Source organism: Grammomys surdaster, unplaced genomic scaffold (assembly GCF_004785775.1).
Source record: "Grammomys surdaster isolate TR1022 unplaced genomic scaffold, NIH_TR_1.0 165, whole genome shotgun sequence".
Lineage (NCBI taxonomy): Eukaryota > Metazoa > Chordata > Mammalia > Rodentia > Muridae > Grammomys > Grammomys surdaster.
In genome coordinates this window covers 396,173-417,010 of record NW_021604613.1, presented here as the reverse complement: position 1 = coordinate 417,010, position 20,838 = coordinate 396,173, and the positions used below count along the sequence as shown (strand labels likewise).

Below are 20,838 nucleotides of genomic sequence, written 5' to 3'. Positions count from 1 at the left end.
CATGTATGTGACATTAAGTTGTAGTGTGTATGTTTATACTTTTAGTTTTATTTTTTGCTTTTCAGAACTATTATTAATGATACATCATTCTTATTATTTATTTGTTTTTACTTTCTTCTTTTATGCCTTTCTTTTTTCAGTTAATAAAATGATCATTTTAAATCAATTTTAGTTCACCGAAGTAAGAAACTATTTTTCCCTTAAATCTATTTAAAAGACATGCAAACACATGCACACACAAGCATATGTATGTGTGTAGATGAACACACACACAAGCATATATGCAAACAAATACTGACACATAAACATTCACATGCAAACATTCACATACCTTTATATTCATTTGTTCATGAGTGTGTGTTCCTATGTATATAATCACAAGTACATGTACTTAAAGGGTTGCAAGCTAATTAAGTTGACAAGGCTTTAAAAATTACATTGACAAATTTTTAGACTGTAAATTTTAGTGATAAAATATATAAAATAAACAAGTCCTTTGAAATTTATTTTTAAATATTGTAAGAAGGGTGCTGATGGGAGAAGGCACCCAGAGGCCCACCTGCCATGTGTCTTACCTTCAGTAGGAGCCATTACCATGTGCAAGTATGTGGTGGAGAGATAGACAAAAAGAGAAATAGAATGTTTTGAGCATTATGAAGAGAGGTGGAACCAGAGAAATGAGAATGGAGAGAAAAAGCCTGATTTAAGTAGCCTTCTTGGCTCCCAGAGGCAATAGTGAGGTCCTAGCCCATGCTGCCACTGAGGCTCATGTCTGGGTCCTTGGCCATGCAGCAGCAGTGATCTGTGTCAATGTCCATGGCTCATATTTCCACAAAAGACCATGTACATGTCCCTGGTCTGTGTTGCTGCCTGGGATCATGTTGATGTCTAAGAGATATGTAGAGCTGGCACCACCCCTCACTGGCTGCAGCACTACTTGGGAGAATGTCTCTGAAACCTCGACTGGGCAGCACAGTAGAACTGGCTCTGGTGGCATGGATATGGAAAAGGTGGACCTGAAGGCATGAGAGTAGGAGAAATGTCTATGTCACTTGCTGTCTGCAGCACTTGGTGAGCTAGCCAGAGCAATGCTGGAGAACTCACCCTGGCTTTGCGGGTGAGGGAGAGCTGGAGGGCTGACCAACTCAGCTACCACCCAGGCCCAGGTACAGGGCTTTGAGTTGTCCTACCCCATCTATGGACTGCTAGAGCCCATGAACAGACCTGTCCTGCTTCTCGGAAGCTGTAGGATCTTCATAACAGAGGACAATAACAGGGTATCTGAGAGGAGTCCCAGTGAAGATCCAGTATTGATAGTGTAGCAGAAGCCAGAGGCCCCAAAACAGACCAATGATTCATTGCAATGAATATTTGCAAGTAAAGATGTTTGGACAAAATGTATACTGTAAGACACATTGTGACTCTATAGCTTGCACAATGAAATGTTTTTAAAAAATATTTTGTTTATTTATTTTTTGATTTTTTATTTATTTATTTTTTTTGTGTGGGGAGGTTTCAAGGGCAGAGGGCAAATATAGAGGGACAGGGAGATGAATGGCACTGGAGTGCAAGATAAAAAACTCACAAACCATCAATGAAAAGTTAATAAAAATATTTAAGAAAGAAGAGAGTTGGATTGTTGTAAGAAATCATCTTAATTGTATATTTTATAACTCAGATTTCTTTTGAGTAATGAAAAAAGAAATATCTTAAATGTTCTAAAAAGTGAATTAATATGATTATTAGCTTTGAAAAAGAATAATTCCTAATGAATGCTCCGTAATCTTCTAGAAGTTTAGCTCTGCATCTGATACGTAAATAGCATGAAGTCAAGAGGACAATAGAGAACAGGAGGTCAGAGAGGTTCTTTATGGAAGTAGCTCCTCAGTGTCACTTGAACTCCACCAGTGACTGTGCTTGCTGCTATTTCAGGGATATCACTATATCTCAAGCCAATATAGTTTCAAAGCATTATAGGAAACTTGCAAGTCAATCCCTTTAAGTTCCTTGACATATCATCCACATCCCCTGCAATTTATGTGCAATGATATTACATTTGTACATTAGATAAATGCCATCATCTAGAAATAGTATCTAGATTCAATTATATGATGCAGTCTTTTTATTTGATGCTTATATGCATTTTCTATTTATTAAAGCTAAAAGAATCCCAATCCAGCCGGGCGGTGGTGGCATACACGCCCTTAATCCCAGCACTTAGGAGGCAGAGGCTGGCGGATTTCTGAGTTCGAGGCCAGCCTGGTCTACAGACTGAGTTCTAGGACAACCAGAGCTACACAGAGAACCCGTGTCTCAAACAAAACAAAACAAAACAAAACAAAACAAAACAAACAAAACAAAAAAAGAATCCTAATACAAATAGAGTAATGATGTTATGTGGCCGCCAGCGGCCATAAGTCAACTGGGTTCACCTGAAAAGAGGGCTGGGAATGAAAGAAGGACGGAGGGCGAAAAGAGATGAAGCCAAGACAAAGGTCTCTGATCAAGGCCCAATGCTTTAATGTTCAGCTCTCAACTCAAAGGGGACGGCCCCGCCTGAACCCTTCTTAGTTTCGGCCAGAGAGACGGGTGGGACAATCTGCTCTTGGTCACAGGTCACGCCAGAGATGTCTTAAGGCAAGCTCAGGAGGCAGTTCCTGTAGCAGGCTATACATTCAGCCAAGGTAGGTAACTCCACCTAGGTGTCTATTGTCATGCAGCCAAGGTGGGTAGTTCCACCTAGATCCTATTATTTGGTCTATTGTGGCAAACAAGGTCTCTCAGGCCAGCTCAAGGCTGAGTGAAGGGCAAAATTCCCTCTTTTTAGTTTTATAAAATATAAGCAGTGTCAACAGCTGGATGGGGTACAATATTTCATCCCATCTGGGGTATAGAGTGGCCAGGTGACCGTGCCAGGCTTAGGTTGGCATCTATATTTCTCCTATATTACCCATCTTTGAGGTAATACATATCATATTGATTGTATTCCTCTGCCTTAGGTTTATAGGAGCTCAAGACACTCTTACCCGACTTTGACTAACTGTCCTTTGTTGGCACACTCTTTCTCAAATATAGACCAAAGCCACATTCAGACCAAAGGACATGTGGGCATGCAATTGATGTAGTTCTTCATAACGATGGATAACTGCCATGATGAATAGCTGAGCTTGATGAGAACGATCCTGTGTGAAGACAACCTATCTGCTTGAGACACAAAGTTCAAAAGGTTAAAAGCAACATGATTTATCCAAGCAATGTAGAAAATAAGGTTGTAAGTAGAAATGTTTCAGTGTCTAAACCAACTGCTAGTTGACAGGGATTCAGACACAAAGTGTGGCCACCACGTATAGTGGGTGGCTTTAAGTATTGATAAAAAACTTACTCTGCAATAAAAGCAGAGACTACATGCCAGGTTAAATCAGCTGGCTGATTTTGAGCCATCTTTATCATCAGAATCAATGTATTAGTCTCAAGATCTGTGTCCACTTGATGGACCAATCTTTCAGACTGCCATCGGGTTCAATTTTTTTTTTTTCTGAGAAAATGCAGACCAAGCCACGACCCCAAATTAAAACAGGGTCAGGACCATTCCATGTATTAGTTAGGGGGTCTCTCCATTTGACCCTGGCAAATGAGCTGGAAGTGACTGGATGCCAGTGGAGATCCACTGAAGACTGACTCTTAGCAACCATCAGTTTGCAGAAAATTCAAAACAACACAAAAGCAAGATGTGCTTTTGGTGACTTTAGAGGGTATAATTCCCCCCTTTTACTTTTAAGGAGCCATTTTTTTTTTTTTGAGTGCGATGTGCATGTTCAACAATTCCTTGTCCCATTGGGTTATAAGGAATCTCAGTAATATGAATAATATTAAATTGTCAACAAAATATCTCAAATGTTTAACTGCAATAGCCAGTTCCATTGTCTATAATATGATATGGAACACCAAACATAGAGGGAATAACTAATAATAATTTTTAGTTGCTTCTCTTGTTAAAACAGTTGCAACTAGAAAGCCTAAAAGAGTGTCAAGCCACACACACATATTTTAATTTTCCAAAATCAAAAATGAGTAATATCCATTTGCCATAACTGATTATGTATAAGTCATCAAAACTCACCAACATTATGAAAAAATTTGTTCTCATTATGAGAACAAGTTTTTGCAATTTTAACTTGCACACTTTCTAGAAATGCCAAATTATTGTCTCAGGCTATTATTATTTTGATGGTATAAAGAATAAGATTGTATGGCCAATTGTTTCTGTAAGGTCTATAATCTGCCTGGTATACAAATGTGCTCTGACATTGCCCTTGGCTCCAGGCAATCCAATATGAGCTCGTAAAAGTCTTATAAATTTAAGGAATAGTACCTGTTTCTTAAATTAAGCTGTATTTGTATAAATAACTGTAAAATTTGAGAATTAGCAATATCTAAAAAAGGAACAATTTTAAGCAATTATAAATCATGAGCCATATACCAGCTATGAGTATACAAATTGAAAGCTTGATTTCTCAGCATTTCAAACAGAGGCTACAGCACGTAATTCAATTATTTGTGCTGAAGCAGGGGGAAACTCAAGAGTGAACATGTGATCTAATTACATATACTGTCTTCTCTATAGATGAGGCATCTGTAAATACAGTAAACATCTTTTCTATGGGCTGCATGCAAACTTATAGGAAGTACAAAAGTATGCATAGAAAAGAACTGTAACAACTCGTCTTATGGATAATTATTATCAAATTTGCCTTAAAGTTTGCCATGTAATAGGCCAAATACCATTATTTTGCAATAACCAATTTAATTTCTATTTGGAATAAGGAATAAACATTTCATCCAAAATACTTTCAGGATTCTATCTTACAATCCTGTATCGAATACTGGCAGTTTAACTATATTTTTTACGTTTCTTTTGCAACATTAGAGAATAACCATAATTTTGAGAAGCAAAACCAAAACCAAAAACAATGTAAACAATCTATTTCCTCTAAAATCAACATCAAGTAGATTACATTTATGTTACAAAGTTTTGCTGCCAATTCTTATATATGAATGCATAATAGTGCAACTTTTAATATCTCATTAGAGACATTGTTTTAAATCTTTTATATATCTGGTTTCTGAATGACTCTAACCCTTAGTTACCAGTTTTAAGCCAACTTTCTGTCACCAAAGTTGCAAATTTTTAATCAAACCCAAAACTTATAAGCCAATAATCTATAACCAAGAACATATTTACACTTTTAAAACCAATCAGAAACAAAAATGAGGTGGCTACATATCTTATATATCTAGATCAAACAAAGTTCTTGCTTTTTCTAGCTGTAATTTCAAGAGAAAAGACACCTTGTAACAGAGATTTTTCTGGGACAAACAACTCTTAGCTTCCTTATAGAATCCAAAAAGCTACTGGTCTCTTTTAAAAGCAGCTTATGCTGACAGTCATCTCCTGGAAAGTCTTCTTCAGCTCAGCTCAACTCTGATGTATGGTATGTATCAACCTCTGCTGTGCGTATTAAGACTGTCTTTAAAACCAAGTTAAACCAGATCAAGGGGTGGATACATGTGGAGAGCCGCGGTGAGCAGTGATGGCGCTGACATCCGGTGCTCTCACAAGCTTAAAGACAAACTACCTTTGTGCAAGTGGAAAATGTGCGCCAAGTCACGGCCCATCCCGGGGCGTATATGCGCTCCTGAGCAAGCAGCCAACCAGAAATGTACACGCCGCTCCAGGGTGTATTTAAGCGGTGCCTTTTCGGGGCCCAGGGTCTTCCTCTTCACATCACAATAAAAGTTTTGCTGCAGAAGGACCCTGGTGTCTGTGTGCATTCTTGCTGGCGAGATAATTGCGCGGGGCGCAGCTGGCGCCGAAACCCGGGACACTCACCATTACCGGCGCTGGCCGAGGAAGATCCCCCGTTTGCGGAGAGGGTTCAGAACTGCAGGACAGAGTCGAAGCGCAGCAGCTGGAGGAGTTAGACGTGTCACCAGGTCAGCCATGTCATCTGAGCCTCCCCCGCCGCCGCCGCAGCCCCCCACGCATCAGACTTCTGTAGGGTTACTGGATACTCCTCGCACCAGGGATCGCTCTCCATCCCCGCTGCGGGGCAATGTGGTCCCTAGCCCTCTGCCTACCCGCCGGACAAGGACCTTCTCAGTGACGGTGCGGGCTTCGCAGGGCCCTGTCTACAAAGGAGTCTGTAAATGCTTCTGTCGGTCCAAGGGCCACGGCTTCATCACCCCATCTGATGGTGGTCCTGATATCTTCCTGCACATCTCTGATGTGGAAGGGGAGTATGTTCCGGTGGAAGGCGACGAGGTCACCTATAAGATATGCTCTATCCCGCCCAAGAATGAGAAACTGCAGGCTGTAGAGGTGGTCATCACCCACCTGGCACCAGGGACCAAGCATGAGACCTGGTCCGGGCACGTCATCAGCAACTAGGGACCTGCAAGAACCCTTCTCCTGGGCTTGAGGGAGACTTTGGGGGAAGGAGGAGCAGGGCCACCCTGGATATAACATTCTACCACACAAAGATGGGGGCCTCAAGGCGGGCATGGCCCCTTTCAAGCATTTCCTGGAGGGAAGGAGTTGCGGGCCACCAGTGCAGCCTCCAGCCATTGCAACAAGCTCTCACTGTCTGAAAAGCATTAAAAGCATTTGAAAAGGAAAAAAAAAAAAAAAAAGAACTGCAGGACGAAAGTAAGCTCTGAGAGGTATGTTTGGCCTTGATTTTTCCCATCTCACTCCCCAATTACAAGGCGCTGCAGAGGCTTTTGTTATCGTCGTGCCAGCACTCATTGTCTTCCTTTTGATTTTGTTTTGTTTCCACCAATTCTCTTGTTAAATTCCGCAGCCGCCTGAGCCGGTACCACCCCCCCTCCCAGCTGCCGCTTCAGGCCGCAGTTTGGCATGGTTAGTCAGACGTAGATTAGCCGCGGTGCCCCTCCCGTGTGTAAGATTCTCTCATAGATAAGAGAGCATCATGGGAGCTTTGCATTCAATTATTACGGCGCTCCAGATGCTCTTGCGACAGCATAAATTGAAAGTCTCTACAAAAACGTTAGAGGGGTTTGTGAAGGAGATCGATCGCGTGGCCCCCTGGTATGTAATGCTCGGGATCGCTGATGCTCGCCTCCTGGGACAAACTGGAGGGCGATTTAATTAGGGAACAACAGAATGGGAAGTTGAAGCCTGGGGTGCGGCCACTGTGGAAACTAGTAAGATCGTGCCTACAAGATGAGAAGTGCAGCCCAGCTATCGTGGCAGGCCAGGGAGTGTTAGACGAATTACAGGACAGCATGTCAGAAACAGAGCGGGGTAAGCGCTTAGGAGCTCAGGAAAAAAGGGAGCTCAGAAAGAAAAAGGAAAAAAAGGCATGCCTAAGAAGACAGACCCTTCCAAAGTCCTCGGGAGTGAGAGATAAGGGAAAGGAAATCTCTCTGGAAGAGGAATGTACGAAGGAGAAAAAGCCTCTATATCCGGTAAAGGAATTAGAGACTTTGAGATTAGATAGCTCTGAGTCAGAGGAGTTAAGTCCTTCCGAGGAGGATGACTCAGATGAAAAAGCAGCTCGCTATGAGGAGAAAAGATATCATCTAGATAGGTGGCCACCGCTGCCGAATCGAGAACAAAATGAGGCGGGGATTAGAAACCGCCCGCGCTGCTCCCCTGCCCGCAGTGATTTCCCAGCCAGCCCTCCCCACCGCAGTTCCTAGTGCACCTCCGCCCTATGCAGATGGGTGCTGTACGGACTCCTTCCTTTCAAAGGAAGATAAAAGAAAAATGCTGCAAGCTTTTCCAGTGTTTGAAGCTGCAGAGGGAGGTCGCGTCCACGCACCGATAGAATATACCTCTATTAAAGAACTTGCTGAATCAGTCCAGAAGTATGGGTTTGATGCCAATTTCACAATCATGCAGCTAGAGAGATTTGCCGCTATGGCAATGACTCCAAGTGATTGGCAAAATACAGTAAAAGCTGCCCTCCCTAACATGGGACAATATATGGAGTGGAAAGCTTTGTGGCATGACGCTTCTCAGACGCAGGCAAAAGCCAGTGCTAACGCGGAAGGCAATCAGCGACAATGGACATTTGACCTGCTAACAGGGCAGGGACAGTTTGTTAATGATCAGACAAACTACGATTGGGGAGCATACGGCCAGATCTCCACTGCCGCTATTAAAGCATGGAAAGCCCTCTCTAAGAAGGGGGAGGCTGGGGGAAATTTAACAAAGGTATTGCAAGCCCCCCAGGAGTCATTCTCAGACTTCGTGGCTAGAATGACAGAAGCACCAGGCAGAATTTTTGGAGACCCAGAACGAGTCAGACCACTAATAGAACAGCTAGTATATGAAAATGCTTCACCAGAATGCAAGGCAGTCATTACCCCTAGAAGAAACAAAGGGATGACAGATTGGATAAAAGTCTGCCGAGGACTTGGAGGTCCACTGACCAATGCTGGCCTCGAAGAAGCTATCTTGCAAAGCCAAAACTGCTCAAATCCTGGCAGCCATAAAGTATGCTATAACTGTGGCAAACCGGGTCATTTGAAACGAGAGTGCCATGCTGCCAGGCAGAAAAGACTGGGACTTTGCAATAAATGCAGGAAAGGTTATCACTGGGCTAATGAGTGTCGCTCAGTCAGAGATATTCAAGGAAAGCTTATTCAACATGATTCCCCACCATCGGGAAAAGATGAAGGTATTCCAAAAAACGCATTTTCGGGCTCCAGATCCCAGAGCCCCAAAAAATATGGGACACAAACCTGCAGCCGGGGGACACCTAGTTGCAGAGCTACAAAGGGCTCCACAGGATTGGACCTCCGTTCCACCTCCCAATTCTTACTAATGCCACATGTGGGCATGCAGCTTGTCTCAGTTGATTTCAAAGGTCCCCTGCCTGAGGGTAGTGTCGGCCTTATTCTAGGTTGTTCCTCCCTAACATTGAAAGGGCTTGTGGTTCACCCTGGAGTGATAGATCAAGATTATACAGGGGAACTTCAAGTTCTCTGTTCTTGTCCACAAGGCATATTTTCTATTTCCCCTGGGGATAGGATTGCTCAATTGGTTATTTTCCCAAGTTTGCATGATTGTTTCCCATCAACCGGAGTGCCTAGAGGCACCAAAGGGCTTGGTTCTTCAGGAACTGACTTCGCTCACCTGGTAGTCGATCTTAAAACTAGACCCACTTTACAATTAATGATAGAGGGGAAGAATTTTGTAGGAATTTTAGACACAGGAGCTGATAAAAGTATTATTTCCTCCAACTGGTAGCCTAAGGCCTGGCCTGTTACACAATCATCCCACTCCTTACAAGGGTTGGGATATGAGGCTAGCCCTGCAGTCAGTTCACGCTCCTTGACTTGGCAGACACCAGAGGGTCAGACAGGAAGCTTTATACCTTATGTGCTTCCTCTTCCTGTTAACCTCTGGGGAAGAGACATTTTGCAAGACTTGGGACTGACATTGACTAATGAGTATTCACAACAAGCCATAGAAATTATGAAAAGGATGGGATATAAGGAAGGAAAAGGCCTTGGCATAAAAGAACAAGGAAGATTAAACCCAATCTCACAAGAAAGTAATACAGGAAGACAAGGTCTGGGTTTTCCCTAGTTGCCATTGAGGGCTCTATGCCCATACCCTGGCTTACAGAGGAGGCCGTGTGGGTTCCTCAGTGGCCTTTATCCTCTGAGAAATTGGAGGCTGCTACCAAATTAATTGAAGAGAAAGTTGAAAATGGCCATTTAGAACCTTCTACTTCCCCTTGGAATACACCTATTTTTGTCATAAAAAAGAAATCAGGAAAATGGAGACTTCTCCATGATTTAAGAGCCATTAATGCGTAGATGCGATTGTTTGGTTCGGTGCAAAGAGGTTTACCCTTGCTTTCTGCCTTACCCAGACAATGGAGGATAATAATTATAGATATTAAAGACTGCTTCTTCTCCATTCCCCTACACCCACAAGATAGACAGAGATTTGCATTTACATTACCTGCTATTAATCACCTTGAACCTGATAAGAGATATCATTGGAAAGTTTTGCCTCAAGGCATGGCCAATAGTCCTACTATGTGTCAACTGTATGTACAAATGGCCCTTGAACCCGTTAGGAAACAATTTCCTTCCCTGCTTTTGATTCATTTTATGGATGATATTCTTATCTGCCATAAAGAGTTGACCATTCTGCAGAACTCATACCCTTTATTAATTGCTACATTAGGACAGTGGGGTCTGCATATTGCCACAGAGAAGGTTCAAATTTCAGAAATTGGTTCCTTTTTAGGGACAGTTATTTACCCTGAGAAAATAGTTCCTCAAAAATTAGAAATTTGCAGAGATCATTTACATACCTTAAATGATTTTCAAAAATTATTAGGTGATATAAATTGGTTAAGACCATTTTTGAAAATTCCCTCTGCTGAATTGAAACCTTTGTTTGACATTTTGGAAGGAGATTCTCACATTTCCTCACCAAGAGCACTAACACTGGTTGCAAGCCGTGCTCTGCGAATGGTAGAGGATGCCTTATAGGAGGCCCAGCTGAAAAGCATTGATGAGACCAAAACTTTTAATTTGTGTGTCTTTAAAACCAGATATTTACCAACTGCTGTGTTATGGCAGGATGGGCCCTTATTATGGATCCATCCCAATGCATCCCCTGCAAAGATTATCGAATGGTATCCAGATGCAATTGCTCAGCTTGCCCTTCGAGGATTAAAAGCAGCTATTACTCATTTTGGGAGGGAGCCTAAAGTTCTGGTAGTACCTTATACTGCACATCAGGTTCAAATATTAACTGCTACCTCCTATGTTTGGGCGGTGTTAGTCACTTCCTTTAATGGCCAAATAGATAATCATTATCCTAAACATCCTATTTTACAATTTGCCTTGAGTCAGGCTGTTGTTTTCCCACGCATTTTATCTCAAGAACCACTCCCAGATGGGGTACTGGTATATACGGATGGGTCAAAAACAGGAGTAGGCGCTTATATGGTTGATGATAGAGTTACATCTAAACAATATAATGAAACTTCACCTCAAATTGTGGAATGCTTGGTGGTACTGGAAGTCTTAGAAACCTTTCCAGGCCCCTTAAATATTGTATCTGATTCCCTTTATGTGGTAAATGCATTTAAAGTCTTGGAAGTTGCTGGATTAATTAGGCCCTCTAGCAGGCTTGCAGAAGTTTTTCAAAAGATTCAATCTACCTTGGTTAATAGGAGATATCCTGTTTTTATTACACATATTAGGGCTCACTCAGGTCTACCAGGTCCAATGTCTCATGGAAATGACCTGGCAGATCGAGCCACAAAGTGGGTTGCTATTGCCCTATCCTCAAAATTGGACTTGGCCAAAGATTTTCATAAAAAATTTCATGTGACAGCAGAGACATTACGCCATCGATTTGATATAACTAGAAAAGAAGCTAGAGATATAGTTACTCAATGTCAGAATTGCTGTCAATTTTTACCCGTGCCTCATGTGGGAATTAATCCACGAGGAATTCGACCATTGCAGATTTGGCAAATGGATGTTACCCATATTCCATCCTTTGGGAGACTTCAGTACTTACATGTTTCTATTGACACCTGTTCTGGAATCATTTTTGCCTCCCCTTTATTGGGAGAAAAGGCAGCACATGTTATCCAACATTGCCTTGAGGCCTGGAGTGCCTGGGGAAAGCCTAAAATTCTCAAGACTGATAATGGACCAGCTTATACTTCTCAAAAGTTTGGACAATTTTGTTGCCAAATGGAGGTGACCCACCTGACGGGCCTTCCATACAATCCTCAAGGACATGGCATCATAGAACTGGCTCATCGCACTCTAAAATCTTATCTAATAAAACAACAAGGGGGAGTTGAGGAGGCTCTACCCTTAGTACCACGAGTAACTGTTTCTATAGCACTCTTTACTCTTAATTTTTTAAATTTGGACAGTCAGGGCCATTCAGCTGCTGACCGTCATTGCTTAGAGCCTGATAGGCCAAAGGAGATGGTCAAGTGGAAGGATGTCTTGACTGGCCAATGGAAAGGCCCGGATCCTATTTTAATAGGATCCAGGAGAGCTGTTTGTGTTTTTCCACAGGAAGAAGACAATCCATTTTGGCTACCAGAGCGACTGACGCAAAGGCTCGTGGCAACTGAAGATGACTCCCCGAAGGATTCATCTGCAGATGTTTCCAGTCCTAATTTGGATCCTCCAGATTTGGGTTCCTAGTATATGGGGGGAACAACAATGGGCTATATTATCTGCTTTTCCTAAACCCATACCTGTTAGACATGATGCCATGGTGTTTCCAAGATTTCTTACAACCAATAAAACCATGGGGTTGCCTTATCTTCCCTATGATAAAACCCATGCCCCCCTGGGGGAAAATCGCTCCTTCCCTGAATGGGGCTCCCTCTGCTTTCAGATTACTGAGACAGGAAACTGTATAACTCTCTCGAAGAGAGCCTTGGGGTGGTTTTATGACAAGAAAAGCTGGGTTAAATTAACAACTAAAAAGAATAATAATGAAAAGGATAATAGTTATGTCAATGAGTTCTCACAGTCCTTTTTGCAACCGGCCATTTGGATAAATGGAACATTTTTATCACCTGACTTTACTGATGGGAAGCATCCCCGTCAACCTAAGGTCTCCCCCTTTTGTAGTCAAGAAGATGAGGGAGTTGTTCTGCCCTGGTCTGATTGTCAATCCAGAGTAACACGATGGGCAGATACCAATGAAACCTTTTCCTTTTCACCCAATATGTTGGTGGATCCTGGAGCTAACTCGGTGATGAGAGAGGGCCCTTTTCTACAGGGCCCTAGTATGAATCCCTTCCACAAATGGCTACTTTGTGGGATTAATGGCAGTTGTACCTACCTCAACTCCCTAGCCTTTCTCCAGGGCGGAGCAGCAGGAAGGGCAACCTTTACGGGAGTTATTAATGGAACTATGGTGAAGCAGAGTTCAGATCAGGCCCCTCGGTTGACAAATGCTACTCAGTTAATTACTGGAGTTAGCAAGATTATTGTAAATCAAACAGTATTTTCACCTACCCCAGTGTGTGTCTTTCCCCCCCTTCCTGTTTATTCTTTCAAATTCCTCATTTGAAAACTGCACTAATGATTCATGCATGATGTCTCAGTGTTGGACTGTTAGACAAGCTAAGCATGCCATGGTTGCCAGGGTGCCACGATGGGTCCCTGTTCCTGTTGAAACCCCTTCTACCCTATCATTATTCAGACAAAAAAGAGACTTTGGTATAACTGCAGCCATAGTGACGGCGATATCAGTTAGTGCCATTGCAGCTATGGCTGCTGGGATTGCTATGGCAACCAAAGTCCAAACAGATGCAGCTTTAAATCAGCTATCCACTACAGTGGCAGAGGCGGTCAACATCCATACTTCTACGAGTGCTGAATTGAAAGGCAGATTGATGATTGTTAATCAGTGCCTAGACTTGGTAGAAGAAAGGTTAGATATTCTCTTTCAACTGGCACAATTGGGATGTGAATGAAATCTGGGAGCCCTCTGTATTACTAGTATTCAATATGAAAACTTTACTCGAGCAGCTAATTTGTCCAGACAATTGTCTCGTTACCTAGCAGGAGAATGGTCAGAAGGATTTGATGAACTTCTTGAGAAGTTGCGAGCAGCGGTGGCGGCCATCAACTCAACACGTGTGGACCTTTCACTGACTGAAGGACTCTCCTCCTGGATTTCTTCAGTCTTCTCCTTCTTTAAAGAGTGGGTAGGAGTAGGCCTGTTTGGTGCAGCCCTGTGTTGCGGATTAGTGTTCATACTCTGATTGGTTTGCAAGCTCAGAGCTCAACAGAAATGTGATAAGGTCATTATTGCCCAAGCACTTGTGGCCTTAGAACAAGGTTCATCTCCCGAAATCTGGTTGTCTATGTTAAGGAAATAGCCAGCAAACGGATTCCTCAGCCGATGCACCCCAAGGGTTCAGCCCATTGCACTGGGTCGGTGAAGAGTCTTGGCCTGGCTGGTCCTTGTCTGTGTAGCTCTGGTACCTGAATATTGAGGCAAATAGCCCTTGCACCCCTGGGAGATGGCTCCATTGCACGGGGATGGGTATTTGCATCTCTTTCTGTCTCCCTTAGCCCTTGCACCCAGAGGACTTGTGTCCATTGTACCTGGTAGTGTTGGGAAGACTGTGCTGACAGATGCTACTACGCCTCTGGGCCTGCTGCCATTGGTCCCAACGATGGGAATAGGTTGACGCCAGAAGCCAGAAGCACACCACTAGCTGTGAGTCCACCCCGTGACGGGCCTTGCGAGTGGCCACAATCTGGGGCACACATTCAGAGAATGCCAGGTGTGGGTGCGCAACCCTCGCTGCCTAAGACAGGGAACTCACCTTTCATTGGTGCTGGTTATGGATTCACATCAGCTAGCCTAAGACACGGGACATTGGCCAGTGCCTGTGATTCTTATTAAAACAAAAAGGGGGAGATGTGGAGAGCCGCGGTGAGCAGTGACAGTATTCACCATTATAGGATGGCGCTGGCATCCGGTGCTCTCACAAGCTTAAAGATAAACTGCCTTTGTGCTAGTGGAAAATGCGTGCCAAGTCACGGCCCATCCCGGGGCGTATATGTGCTCCTGAGCAAGCAGCCAACCAGAAATGTACATGCCGCTCCAGGGTGTATTTAAGTGGTGCCTTTTCGGGGCCCAGGGTCTTCCTCTTCACATCACAATAAAAGTTTTGCTGCAGAAGGACCCTGGTGTCTGTGTGCATTCTTGCTGGCGAGATAATTGCGCGGGGTGCAGATACATAGCAGCTTTAACCATTTTTGTGTTTTGAACATGCAACATAGAACACCATTTAGACAATGAAACAAAAAACAAACAATTGACACACTTGGACATTGGCGCGCCAAGGACAGACAACAGACAAAGATGTCTAGGAGCCAAAGAGAAACTCAGGACATCTCCTGACTTTCCTCCTGTTCCTAGGAGAGCTCTGAAACAGCCTTTTCATTCTTTTTTGCTGACACAGCTCAGAGAGGGGACAACTGCTTTTCTGGAATGCTTTCTTTCTCTCTCTCATATTCAAGATCTAACTCTTCATCTCGTTCTTTAGGAGAGGTAGCAGGCAGCTATTGATATTTACACCTTACTGCCCGGCTTTCTTAGTTTTCCAATTTCTTCTAACCCTGCTCTTCTCACCTGAAGCAGCTCTTAGGATGCCGCAAATGCCTGTTTGAAATTCTCCGGTTCCAAATTGCTGTCACCTCCTAGGCGAGATAGGGGTCAGGTCAACACCTAATTGACCAAGACCATACCCTGTAAAACACACTTCCTGCGAACATGGCCTCCAAAATTAACTACCACTAGCGCTAGTATCAATGCTGTTTTCTACTTACCAAGTGCACGGGATACTCTCCTTCTTTTTCCGTTTTCCATGGAGCTCCAACAAGATAGCTGTTCATCAGTTGTTCCCCCGTTTTCAGGTTCCTGAATTCAATATTTCTTCTTTCGTCATCCATTTTCCTGGTATATGACTTATATGCCTCAGATATATCGTATGCTTAAGGTGTTTTACATATTGGTAAAACTTGTATGGCAAGGTCTGACACATTGATCAATGATAAATTTGTGGCAGTTATAATCATCTACATCTTTATCTCCTCACTTTCCTGATGCAAAATTCATCTTCTTCTCTACTAAGACTTTACATACCATCTTTGCACATGTTATACTTTATGGTGATGGTAACTTCTCTCCATAATAACATAACTCCTGAAAGTAGACATTTTATTTCTTTCACTTATTCAGTATCACCTAATACAGTAAATCTGAAATGAAAGATAGATACTGAAGGCATAATAGTATCATAAATGAAGAAATATATATTGAATACAGAAAGACAGTATGAACAATTATTTCAAAAGCATTCTCTTATGTAGATATCAAACTCTCAAGGAAATATATTTCTTCATTGTTTTATGTTTTCCTTCTTCATATTGTACATAACAAAACCTGAAAACTTAGAAGCACTGTAAAACACCTTTCTTTTTTTTGTATACTAAACTATTAGAGTGCATCTTTTGGTAAATATTTTATTGTTAGTGAGCTTCCACATCTTCTCTGGATATTTACACACACGAACTAAAATCAAAGTGAATGTGTAGTAGGGAAAAATAAAGAGTAGCAATGTCATAAGGAAGTAGCCAAGGAGACCACATTCAAAACTGAAAACTGTTCTCTTGCTTAAAACCCAGCTGAGTGGAATGTCTTGTTTTGATTAATAGATCTAGTAGATAAACCACATTATAGATCAACAAAGAAGCATGAGAATTCTATTAATAAATAAATAGCAACTTTAGGGATCTTTTTTTTTAAAGAAAGGACAGAATATGTAGCCCTATTTGTGCTATAGTATACTATGTACACAAAGATGTACTGGAACTTACAGAGATCTCCTGTCTTTCTCTCCCAAGTACTGTGATTAAAGGCATGCAACACTACACACAGCTAAAAGTTAACTTTTTAAAATTTATATGTATGATCATCTCCTTAGGCTAGAGCCTCCAAATCTATGTGGATATTGGCTTTCAGGGTTAGTGTTACCTTCTAGAATGCAAGATTGGAAACTTTTATTAAAGAAACAGGGCATGCTGGCTTGACATAACCAACTGAAAATCTCTTTTATGGCAACCAGCATAGGAATTTAACTTTTACAAAATACACAGTTTAGTGAAACTTTTTGCTCATTTTCTTAGTTTCTTTTCCTGTTAATGTGATAAAATACAATGACAAAACAACTTAAGGCAGAAAGTTCATTTTAGCTGACAATTTAAGATACCCTCATTTTGGTAGGAAAGTCAGTTCGTTTGAAGCAGCTAGCTATATTGCATCTCAAATCAGAAAGAGAGAACACATCAATTTCCTTACTCCATTTTATATGGTCCAGCATCCCCTGCCTAGGGAACGGTCCCACAGTTAAGACAAGTAGTTCTTATTTAATCAACATAGTCAAGATAATCACCCCTAGGCATGCCCAGAGGCTCTTATTCAAGACACTATATTCTATCAAGTTAACAATTAGTACTAGCTTTCACAGACATGTTCTGAAATACACTCTATTAAAAGAGAGTTGTTGTGTTCTCTTTCTTACAATATAAAAAAGTACTTGAAATAATACTCTTAATTAATTTTATTATTTGATGCTGAGGATTGAGCTAAGGATCTCAGATATGCTAAGTATGGGCTCTACCCATATATTCTCAGCATGAACTTTATGACGGATGTACATCCTGAAATTGAGATAAGTAACTATTTAAGAAAAACATACTTATTTCATATCACATTTTAGTCTACAACCTGGTGGATTTGTTGTTTCTTAGGCTGAAGTTGGGGATGATGGGTGGTATCAGGAGAGAATACGTGGTGAAGCCCTAGTTTCTTTCCTATTTCTGTGACAAAAACAATGATCAAAACCAACCTGGGTTTGTCATCATAAGGGGAAGTCAGAACAGGAGCTCAAGCAGGGACTTCCAGGCAGGAACTGAAGCAAAGACTATGAAGGATGTCTGCTTACTGGTTTGATTTTCATGGCTCACTCACTCCTTCTCCTCTTCTTCCTCCTCCTCCTCCTCCTCCTCCTCCTCCTCCTCCTCCTCCTTCTTTTTCTCCCTCTTCTTCCTCTTCCTCTTCTGGTTCCTTCTCTTCCTCCTCTTCCTCTTCTTCCTCCTCTTCTTCTATTTCCTTATCATTCTCTTCCTTCTTCTTGATTTGGTCTTTTTATTATTGAAAGCAAGTTTTATGGGATATATTCTAAGCACTGTCTCCCATCCCTCATCTTCTCCATGATCTTCCCCAACTTTCTACCCTTTAAACACTATTTGTTTTTTTCTCTTAAAAAAAATCCATCAAATAAGTAGTACAAACATATGAAAACCAAACATATGAAAGGAAAAAGTTAAAGAAAGAGAACAATAAATGCATACATGTACACATATACACACAGAGACAAACAGACACACACATAGACACATCTAAAACACAAAATCGGATATGATAATATACAAGGAAACACAAGCAAAGCAGGGGATAAAAGCAATATAAACCAAAAAAAATGTTTCTAAAAATACTTTTGAGTTTGTTTCATTTTGGCAAGCTACTGCTTGGCCAGACTCCTGCCCATAAGTATAGCTTATGATTTGCACAGGCAATGAGACTCCCTTAGAGATACTGACTTTTATTTGTGAGCAACTATTACTTAGTGATAGCTTCTGGGTTGGGGATGGGAACTCATGTCAATTTCAACCTCTCAGCTATGGGACCTCATCGGGTGTGGAACACTACAGACCCTGGATACTCAACTTGCTTCTTTATACAGAGCACGATCACCCATCAAGGATAGCACTATACAAAGTAGGCTGAACCCTTTTACATTATTCCTCAAGAAAATGCCTGACAAGCTTGCCTATAACCTGATCAAATGGGGAGGTTTTCTCAACTGAAGTTCCCTCTCCCCAGATGACCCACAATTGTATCAAGCTGAAACAAGACATGAAGAGAATATTCCCAATGACCTGAATCTTCTCACAGGACCTCCTGGAGAGTAAGAGCTTCATCTGGCAGACCTACCCTAAAGATCAAACCTGTAACTCATTTCATGGACCTGTATTCAGCAGCCAGACTCTAAAGCCTTCTTAATTAAAACTCCATCCCAGAGCTGAAGAAACGGATTAGTTTTTGGAGTGTCTGTCTAGTGTGAAGGAAGCCCTGGATTCTATATTCTATGCACAGCACTGCATAAACTTTGCCTATGGCACATGTGTGAAATCCCAGCAATTGGGAATATCAGAAACCACCACAACCATGACCAACACCATACCACCACCACCACCACCACCACCACCACAACCACCACTATCACCACCACCACCACCACCAACAACAAAAACTAGAAAACCAAAAATCTAACCTATGTGGCTCAAATAGAAAAAAAATCACATTAAATTTGAAAACTTCATTATTTATTAAAAATGTTTGTCTAAATTTTATTACTTAAATAGTGATTGAAAATTTTAACTAATTAAGTTTATAATTAAAAACTATGCTCATATTTAAAAATTATTACTCCAGAAAGACTGTTACTATAATTTCTTATTTTCCTTTTAATGAAAATAATTTTTCCATATAATATATTCTTTTTTATTTTTTACACAGAAATGTTTTTATATTGGATATTTTATTTACATTTCAGATGCTATCCCCTTACCCCATTCCCCCTGTCGACCAGGAACCTCCTATACCATCCCCCCCATCCTGCTTCGATGAGGATGTGCCCCACGTACCCCCTTCCATCTCCCAATCATCAAATTCCCCCACACTCAGCATCCAGCCTTCATGGGACCAAGGATCTCCTCTCCCACCTATGCCCTACAAGGCCATCCTCTCTTACATATAAAGCTGAAGCCATGGGTCCCTCCCTATGTGCTACCAGGCTGGTGGTTTAGACTCTGTGAGCTCTGGTTGGAATTGTTGCTCTCCTCATGGGACCCTTTCAGCTCCTTCAGTCTTCTCTCTAACTCCTCCATTGGGAACCTCATGATCAGTTCAATGGTTAGCTGTGAGCATTTGCCTCTGAATATGTCAGACTCTTGCAAATCTCTAAGGACACAGCTATATCAGGCTCCTGTCAGCATGCACTTCCTAACATCCACAACAGCTTCTACCTTTGGTGACTGCAAATGGGATGGATATCAAGGTGGAATACTCTCCAGATGGCCCCTTCTTCAGTTTCTGTCTCACACTTTGTCCCATATTTGCTCCCTTGAGTATTTTGTTACTCCTTCTAAGAAGGACCGACACACCCACACTTGGTCTTCCTTCTTCATGAGCTTCATGTGGTCTGTGAGTTGAATCATGGCTATTTCAAGCTTCTGGGCTAATATCCACTTATCAGTGAGTGAACACCATATGTGCTCTTTTGTGATAGGGTTACCTCACTCAGGATGATATTTTTCTAGTTCCATCCATTTACCTAAGAATTTCTCGAATTCATTGTTTTTAATAGCTGAGTAAAACTCCATTGTGTAAATGTACCACAATATTTGTATCCATTTCTCTGTTGAAGGACAACTGGGTTCCTTCTAACTTCTGGTTATTATAAATGAGGCTGCTATAAACACAGTGGAGTATGTGTCCTTTTTATATGTTGGAGCATCTTCTGAGTATATGCCCAGGAGTGGTATAGCTGGATCCTCAGGTAATTTTCTGAGGAACTGCGAGACGGATTTCCAGAGTAGTTGCACCATCTTGCAATCCCACCAACATTGGAGGAGTGTTTCTCTTTTTCCACATCCTCACCAGCATCTACTATCACCTGATATTTTGATCTTAGCCATTCTGACTGGTGTGAGGTGGAATCTCAGGGTTGTGTTGATTTGCATTTCCCTGATAACTAAGGATGTTGAACGTTTCTTAAGGTGCTTCTCAGCCATTTGAGTTTCCTCAGTTGAGAATTCTTTGTTAAGCTCTATACCCCATTTTTAATAGGCTTATTTGGTTATCTGAAGTCTAATTTGTTGAGTTCTTTGTATATATTGGATATTAGCCCTCTATTGGATGTAGGATTGGTAAAGATTTTTTCCCAATCTGATGTTTGCAGTTTTGTACTATTGACAGTGTCCTTTGCCTTACAGAAGCTTTGCAATTTTATGATGTCCCATTTGTCAATTCTTGATCTTAGAGCATAAGCCATTGGTGTTCTCTTCAGGAACTTTTCCCCTGTGCCTAGATATTCAAGGGTCTTCCCCATCTTCTCTTCTATTAGTCTCAGTGTATCTGGTTTTATGTGACGATCC

At 41.8% G+C, this 20,838-nt stretch overlaps 1 pseudogene; it reads left to right on the top strand.

Annotated features, from left to right (window-relative positions):
- Positions 1-5,969: 5,969 nt before the first annotated feature.
- On the top strand, positions 5,970-6,680 carry LOC114619859 (annotated as a pseudogene).
- The last annotated feature ends 14,158 nt before the right edge of the window (positions 6,681-20,838 follow it).